This window comes from Salvelinus sp. IW2-2015, linkage group LG13, assembly GCF_002910315.2.
Source record: "Salvelinus sp. IW2-2015 linkage group LG13, ASM291031v2, whole genome shotgun sequence".
NCBI classification, from domain to species: Eukaryota; Metazoa; Chordata; class Actinopteri; order Salmoniformes; family Salmonidae; genus Salvelinus; species Salvelinus sp. IW2-2015.
In genome coordinates, this window is record NC_036853.1 from 1281395 (window position 1) to 1290762 (window position 9368).

The window sequence follows — 9368 nt, forward strand, 5'->3', positions numbered from 1 at the left end:
CTGTTTACCCGTTCTGATTCCAGTCTCTCTGTCTGTTTACCCTCTCTATTCCAGTCTCTCTGACTGTTCACCTCCTCTGATCTCCAGTCTCTCTGTCTGTTTACCCTCTCTGATTCCAGTCTCTCTGTCTGTTACCCCTCTCTGATTCCAGTCTCTCTGTCTGTTTACCCCTCTCTGATTCCAGTCTCTCTGTCTGTTTACCCCTCTCTGATTCCAGTCTCTCTGTCTGTTTACCCCTCTCTGATTCCAGTTCTCTGTCTGTTTACCCCTCTCTGATTCCAGTCTCTCTGTCTGTTTACCCCTCTCTGATTCCAGTCTCTCTGTCTGTTTACCTCTCTGATTCCAGTCTCTCTGCTGTTTACCCTCTCTGATTCCAGTCTCTCTGTCTGTTTACCCTCTCTGATTCCAGTCTCTCTGTCTGTTTACCCCTCTCTGATTCCAGTCTCTCTGTCTGTTTACCCTCTCTGATTCCAGTCTCTCTGTCTGTTTACCCGTCTCTGATTCCCAGTCTCTCTGTCTGTTTACCCTCTCTGATTCCAGTCTCTCTGTCTGTTTACCTCCTCTCTGATTCCAGTCTCTCTGTCTGTTTACCCCTCTCTGATTCCAGTCTCTCTGTCTTTTTACCCCTCTCTGATTCCAGTCTCTCTGTCTGTTTACCCTCTCTGATTCCAGTCTCTCTGCTTGTTTACCCCTCTCTGATTCCAGTCTCTCTGTCTGTTTACCCCTCTCTGATTCCAGTCTCTCTGTCTGTTTACCCTCTCTGATTCCAGTCTCTCTGTCTGTTTACCCCTCTCTGATTCCAGTCTCTCTGTCTTTTTACCCCTCTCTGATTCCAGTCTCTCTGTCTGTTTACCCCTCTCTGATTCCAGTCTCTCTGTCTGTTTACCACTCTCTGATTCCAGTCTCTCTGTCTGTTTACCCTCTCTGATTCCAGTCTCTCTGTCTGTTTACCCCTCTCTGATTCCAGTCTCTCTGTCTGTTTTACCCCTCTCTGATTCCAGTCTCTCTGTCTGTTTACACTCTCTGATTCAGTCTCTCTGTCTGTTTACCCCTCTCTGATTCCAGTCTCTCTGTCTGTTTACCCTCTCTGATTCCAGTCTTCTGTCTGTTTATCCTCTCTGATTCCAGTCTCTCTGTCTGTTTACCCCTCTCTGATTCCAGTCCTCTGTGACTGTTTACCCCCTCTCTGATTCCAGTCTCTCTGTCTGTTTACACTCTCTGATTTCCAGTCTCTCTGTCTGTTTACCCCTCTCTGATTCCAGTCTCTCTGTCTGTTTAACCCGTCTCTGATTCCAGTCTCTCTGACTGTTTAACCCTCTCTGATTCCAGTCTCTCTGTCTGTTTACCCTCTCTGATTCAGTCTCTCTGTCTGTTTACCCTCTCTGATCCAGTCTCTCTGTCTTTTACCCTTCTCTGATTCCAGTCTCTTGACTGTTTACCCCTCTCTGATTCCAGTCTCTCTGTCTGTTTACCCCTCTCTGATTCCAGTCTCTCTGTCTGTTTACCCTCTCTGATTCCAGTCTCTCTGCCTGTTTACACGTTTACCCCTCTCTGATTCCAGTCTCTCTGTCTGTTTACCCCTCTCTGATTCCAGTCTCTCTGTCTGTTTACCCCTCTCTGATTCCAGTCTCTCTGACTGTTTACCCCTCTCTGATTCCAGTCTCTCTGACTGTTTACCCCTCTCTGATTCCAGTCTCTCTGTCTGTTTACCCCTCTCTGATTCCAGTCTCTCTGTCTGTTTACCCCTCTCTGGTTCCACTCTCTCTGCCTGTTTATCCCTCTCTGGTTCTCTCGCTCTGTCCCCCACACTCTCTAACTCTGTTTTTCTCACCCACAAGTTACGGTAGATGTATTCCTCGTGTCTATTTCCTCCACACAAAAACCCAGAGCCTACTAGCCTCTCGACGAACCCGTCCAGGCCTATAATGAATTGTGGCGTGAGCGTTTGTCAAAGGTTACTAATGTGTTGTCTGTACTCATGGAWCCCAGTAGAGTCGATGCACCACTGCTCTCTCCGAGCAGTACGACTTCTAACTTCTAACAGTRAGATTCCTGATTGCGATGCACTCATGAATCCAGCAGGCTTTTAACAATCTAGCACCAGAATGTTCTGCAGAAACCCCACTGTTTGTACTAAAAGGCTTTCCATGTCCGCCKCAATGTTAAAATTAAAATACTGTAAATAAAAAGAAAAGTTATAACCATTACCACAGCCATACTTCTTGGAGGGATAACTTTATTACTCTATTTTATCGTTTTATTTTTTTAGAGTAAAATTTGTTTTGGGGGAAAAAATTCAGATATCTTATGTTCTTGCTCAAAAACAAGGACTTGTGCATTCCTTTTGACCAGAGCCCTATTCCCTACATARGGCTCTGGTCAAAAGTAGTGCACTATGTAGGGAATAGTGCTCTGGTCAAAAAGTAGTGCAGTGTGGGAAAAGAGGAGAAAAGATAGAGCAGGTGGTGATTATAATTAGTGCCTAGAAAGGGAGTCTGTGTGTGTCTGTGTGTGTGTCTGTGTGTGTGTCTGTGCATAACGTTTGTGTACATACAGTACATGCATAAGTATGTACATATATGAAAAAGTGCATGTGTGTGTGTGTCTGAGCAAGTGTGTGAAAGAGTGAAGTTCCATGTTGCAGATGTGATGTGTAACTGAAATGCTTTCAGCACATCACAAACAGCAACATCCCACCGTTAGTTATCTAGTGTTCCTTAAATGACCAACCAGGAAGTTAACATTTCTTGGTTGAAACTATGTCACAATGTTGTAAATTAACTAATAATGATTCACAAACAAACTCATTTCTACGACACATTATTTGTTTGTGAATCATTTTGACCGCAGTATATATGAAACCTCCAACATTCTCAGTTTGACACAATTCATAACGTAGACAAGAATGATCAAATTGGATGCAGTCTATCATAGTGCCATCCGTTTTGTCACCAAAGCCCCAAATATTACCCACCACTGCGACCTTTACGCTCTCGTTGGCTGGCCCTCGCTTCATACTCGCCGCCTAACCCACTGGCTACAGGTTATCTACAAGTCTCTGCTAGGTAAAGCCCCGCCTTATCTCAGCTCACTGGYCACCATAGCAGCACCCACTCGTAGCAAGCGCTACAGCAGGTATATCTCACTGGTCACCCCCAAAAGCCAATTCCTCCTTTGGCCGCCTTTCCTTCTAGTTCTCTGCTGCCAATGACTGGAACGAACTGCAAAAATCACTGAAGCTGGAGACCCATATCTCCCTCACTAGCTTTAAGCACCAGCTGACTGAGCAGCTCACAGATCACTGCACCTGTACAGAGCCCATCTGTAAGCAGCCCATCCAACTACCTCATCCCCATACTGTATTTATTTATTTATCTTGCTCCTTTGCACCCCAGTGTCTCTACTTGCACATTAATCTTCTGCACATCTACCATTCCAGTGTCTAATTACTATATTGTAATTACTTCGCCACCATGGCCTATTTATTGCCTTACCTCCCTTATCATACCTCATTTGCACTCACTGTATATAGATTTTTCTTTTTTCTACTGTATTATTGACTGTATGTTTGTTTATTCCATGTGTAACTYWGTRTTGTTGTRTGTGTCGAACTGCTKTGCTTTATCTTGGCCAGGTCGCAGTTGTAAATGAGAACTTGTTCTCAACTRGCCTACCTGGTTAAATAAAGGTGAAATAAAAAAATGACTGCAACACTGTTGTGTCCTAAAATATGAAAGACCCCCTATTCCCTATTGTAGTGCACTACTTTTGACCAGAGCCCTCCACTTTAGAATTGTTTTTAAAACCTGTGAAGGTTTATTGTTTGTATCTTTAGTTATACTGTAGGTCACAGGAGGTTGGTGGCACCATACTTGGGGAGGATGGGCACGTGGTAATGGCTGGAACGGAATAAGTGGAAATGTATCAACAACATCAAACACATGGTTTCCATGGTTTCCATGATGCCATTCTATTAGCTCCGTTCCAGACATTATTATGAGCAGTCCTCCCCTCAGCAGCCTCCACTGTTATATTTAGGTACATATTTGTACCCTTGCAGTTCATACCTTAAAAGAGCCAATAGTGTACCTTGGGGGACAAGATGGTACAGGTACAAAAGTATACCTTTGGAAAAGGTTCACATTTGGCTTTTAGGGTACCAACACAGTGACAAAGTAGTTTGTTCTTTTTATGTGGCAAAAAAATKTACCTATAAAAAGGTTTTGTGTGTTGTTTAACACTGTAGGGTGTAAAGCCTTATTTGCATATTTCCCAGAGCGCCTTTCAAGTGAATTTTAGAGTTACCAGTACCACCCATGACTGTTGCATTAAATGAGTTTCAATCCTGTAGCCGTCACCAACTAATTGCCTTAGTGAATATTTTATCATAGACAAACTCTTTATGACAATACATTACATATATCATAAGGCCATACTTTCGCAGCCTAGTTAAATCCCAACACAGAGGTCTAAAACTCATGGTTCGCAGGCCACATTGGACAAGTCACATTATGCTGGTTTGCAGAGTGATACGTAATTCCTATTGGAATCCAGTCAGAGTTGAGATATATTTAAAATGTAATTTTAATCACCCGCAACCTGCATTTAGAACGACTGCCAAGGTAGGGACACTAGCTAAATGAGACTACCGAAAGCATTGAAACTGGAACAACCAGCTCAGTAACGGGTGCAATAATTCTAACTACTAACAGAATGGATTAAGTTTAGAAAAATGTATATATGTTATTTACCGTTGTGTACCATAAGACCAATCAAACAATTTGCATGCAAAAACATACACTGAAACAAACAGTGCAAAGAATTGCAATAGAGCATGCTGGGAAATATGATAATGATTGTTTTTGAGAGTGTGATGATTGTACCTTTATATTCAAAAATTGGCAAAGAAATGTACCATTATACTAGAATATCCGCACAAATACCCTAAAGATATCGAACAGTACCATGTGAGGTTATACAATTAAAGTCGGAAGATAACATGCACTTAGGTTGGAGTCATTAAAACTCGTTTTTCAACCACTCCACAAATTTCTTGTTAACAAACTATAGTTTTGGCAAGTCGGTTAGGACATCTACTTTGTGCATGACACAAGTCATTTTTTCCCAAAATTGTTTACAGACAGATACTTTCACTTATAATTMACTGTATCACAATTCCAGTGGGTCAGAAATTTTCATACACTAAGTTGACTGTGCCTTTAAACAGCTTGGAAAATTCCAGAAAATGATGTCATGGCTTTAGAAGCTTCTGATAGTCTAATTGACATCATTTGAGTCAATTGGAGGTGTACCTGTGGATGTATTTCAAGGCCTACCTTCAAACTCAGTGCCTCTTTGCTTGACATCATGGGAAAATCAAAAGAAATCAGCCAAGACTTAAGAAAAAAAACGGTAGACCTCCACAATTCTGGCTCATCATTGGGAGCAATTTCCAAAAGCCTGAATATACCGCGTTCATCTGTTCATGTTGTGGAGGTGCTTTGCTGCAGGAGGGACTGGTGCACTTCACAAAATAGATGGCATTATGAGGACGGAAAATTATGTGGATATATTGAAGCAACATCTCAACATCAGTCTGGTCGCAAAGGGTCTTCCAAATGGACAATGATCCAAGCATACTTCCAAAGTTGTGGCAAAATGGCTTAAGGACAACAAAGTCAAGGTATTGGAGTGGTCATCACAAAGCCTTGACCTCAATCTTATGGAAAATATGTGGGCAGAACTGAAAAACCGTGTGCGAGCAAGGAGGCCTACAAACCTGACTCAGTACACCAGCTCTCTGTCAGGAGGAATGGGTGAACATTCCCCCAACTTATTGTGGGAAGCTTGTGGAAAGCTACCCGAAAAGTTTGACCCAAGTTAAACAATTTAAAGGCAATGCTACCAAATACTAATTGAGGTACGTAAACTTCTGACCAACTGGGAATGTGATGAAAGAAATAAAAGCTGAAATAAATAATTCGCTCTTACTATTATTCTGACATTTCACATTCTTAAAATAAAGTGGTGATCCTAACTGACCTAAGACAGGGAATTTTTACTATGATTAAATGTCAGGAATTGTGAGAAACTGAGTTTAAAATGATATGGCTATGTTGTATGTAAACTTCCGACTTCAACTGTATGTACCTCTGAAGGTATATTATGTGTATTTTTGGACCCCTGGGAACAATATTGTACCCTAACCGTACCCTTTTCTTCTGAGCATGTATGGACCCTGGTCAAAAGTAGTGCACTATAAAGGGACTAGGGTGCCATTTGGTTCACATCCTGGGCTGTTCAGGGTATGAAGTGAACGTGGGGAATCCTGTCAGGAATTWGTTTGACACAGCACAGTGACAATAGATATGGAGGCTTCTGCAAGAGAAGCACGATACAGAGAAAGGAAAGAGAGAGAGTGAAATACTGCAGAGAGGGAGACAGAGACAAATCTTTACTTAAACACATGTAACTCAAATATTTTATGTGTGTGTGTGTGTACCTGGTTTGTAGGACATGTTGTGTGGGAAGAGGAAGCCCTGCTGTGCGGCAGCGGCCGCCATAGATCGCTGGTCGTGAGGAAACACTGGGATCATCAGAGGAGGCATGTGACCCTGCACCTGAGAGAGACAGAGTTCAATAGTTGTTATACTTGTACATTTTCTGATGAATATTTCTAAAGGTTTTTTTTTCTTCTTTTCTGTTTGTTCATTCTGTTTCTAATTAATGATTCTTAGTGTATTTATGTAACACTTCATTTAGATAGTCCATCTGTAGATGCTCTATGGCAGGGTTCCCCAACTGGCGACCCGTGATTTAAAAATATATATATATATATTATTATTTCCATTAAATCTTTATTGTTGGACATAAAAGACTGTGATTTAGGAAATCTGAGTGATTTTAATTTAGGAAATCTGTTCCCAAGTATATCACCACGCACAATAGAGAGATACGCTGCATTCGCAAACTATTCAGACCCCTTGACTTTTTACACATTATTACTTTACAGCCTTATTCTAAAATTGAACTAATAGTTTTTTCCCCTCATCAACCTACATACAWTAATGACATAATAATGCTTCCGTCTGGCCACTCTACCATAAAGGCCTGATTGGTGGAGTGCTGCAGAGATGGTTGTCCTCCTGGAAGGTTCTCCCATCTCCACAGAGGAATTCTAGAGCTCTGTCAGAGTGACCATAGGGTTCTTGGTCACCTCCCCGACCAAGGTCCTTCTCCCCCTGATTGCTCAGTTTGGCCAGGYGRWCAGCTCTAGGRAGAGTCTTGGTGGTTCMAAACTTCTTCCATTTAAGATGGAGGCCAYTGTGTTCTTGGGGACCTTCAATGCTGCAGATATTTTTTTCTACCCTTCCCCAGATCTGTGCCTCGACACAATCCTGTCTCGGAGCTCTACGTACAATTCCTTCAACCTCATGGTTTGGTTTTTGCTCTGACATGCACTGTCAACTGTGGGACCTTATATAGACAGGTGTGTGCCTTTCCAAATCATGTCCAATCAATTGAATTTACCTCAGGTGGACTCCAATCAAGTTGTAGAAACATCTCAAGGATGATGAAAGGCTCTGAATACTTATGTAAATAAGGTATTTCGGTTTTTTATTTCAATATATTTTCCCAAAATAATAATACCCTGTTTTCGCTTTGTCATTATGGGAGTATTGTGATGTCATTATGGGGTATTGTGATGTCATTATGGGAGTATTGTGATGTCATTATGGGAGTATTGTGATGTCATTATGGGAGTATTGTGATGTCATTATGGGAGTATTGTGATATCATCTATGTGGTATTTCGTATGTCATCTATAGGGGTATTAGGTGATGGTCATGTATGTGGTATTGTGATGTCATTTATGTGGCATTGATGGAGTCATTTATGTGGTACTTGGTGATGTCATCTATGGCGGATTTGTGATGTCATTATGTGTATTGTGTGTAGATCGCTGGATAATATGTTTTTATTTAATACCATTTTAGAATAGAGGCCTGTAATCGTAACAAAATGTTGGAAAAAGTCAAGGGGTCTGAAACTTTCCCGAATGCCGCTGGTATGATGTAATGTGAACGCTAATAAAACTTGATTTGATTTAACGCGAACCCCTCTGACATTCAGCAGAGAGCGGGGGGGCTGCCTTTACTGACCCCCTCTGAATCAAGAGAGGCAGCGGGGGGGCTGCTAACTGAATGGCGGGCCCCTGAATTCAGAGAGGAGCGGGGGGGGGCGCCTTCTGCCTACTGAATCCCCTCTGATTCAGAGAGGCAGGCCGGGGGGGCCTTGCCTTACTGAACCCTCTGAATCAGAGAGGAGTGGAGGGCGGGTGCTACTGAACCCGCTCTGAATCAAGTAGGAGTGGGGGGGCTTGCTTACCGAACTCCCTCTGACATCAGAGAGGAGCGGGGGGAGGTCTGCCTTGAACGAACCCCTCTGGAATCCAGAGAAGGACGTGGGGGGGGTCCCTGCTTACTGAACCCTCTGAATCAGAGAGGAGTGGGGGGTGCTGCCTTACCGAACCGGCCCTCTGAATCAGAGAGGAGTGGGGGGCGCGCTTAAGACGAACCCCCTGAATCAGAGAGGATGGGGGGGCTGCCTTAACTGAACCCTCTGAATCAGAGAAGGAGCAGGGGGGGTCTGCTTACCGAACTCCTCTGAAGTCAGAGAGGAGTGGGGGGGCCATGCCTTACGAATCCCTCTCTTGAATCAGAGAGGAGCGGGGGGGGCTGCCTTACTGAACCCCTCTGATCAGAGAGGAGCGGGGGGCTGACCTTACCGAACCCCTCGAATCAGAGAGGAAGTGGGGGCTGTCCTTACTGCAACCCCTCTGAATCAGAGAGGAGTGGGGGCTTGCCTTACCGAACCCTCTGAAATCAGAGAGGAGGGGGGGGCTGCCCCTTACTGCAAACCCTCTGAACAGAGAGGAGTGGGGGGGGCTGCCGTAAACCGAACCCCTCTGAATTCAAGAGAGGAGTGGGGGCTGCCTTACCGAACCCCTCTGAATCAGAGAGGAGTGGGGGGGCCTGCCTTACTGAACCCCGTCTGAATCAGAAGAGGCAGCGGGGGGGCTGCCTTACTGAACCCTCTGAATGCAGAGAGGAGCGGGGGGGCTGCCTTACTGAACTCCCTCTGAATCAGAGAGGAGCGGGGGGGCTGCCTTCAACTGAACCCCTCTGAATCAGAAGAGGATTGGGGGGGCTGCCTTACCGAACCCCCTCTGTAATCAGACGACGGAGCGGGGGGGCTTGCCTTACTGAACCCTCATGAATCAGAGAGGAGTGGGGGGGCTGCCTTACCGAAACCCTCTGAATCAGAGAGGAGTGGGCGGGGCTGCATCCTCTCAACAACAACACGAG

General features: G+C 44.1%; 1 pseudogene; it reads right to left on the reverse strand.

Annotated features, from left to right (window-relative positions):
* Positions 1-9368, reverse strand: part of LOC111971958 (transcription factor SOX-6-like) — a 212050-nt pseudogene that overhangs the window by 55216 nt on the left and 147466 nt on the right.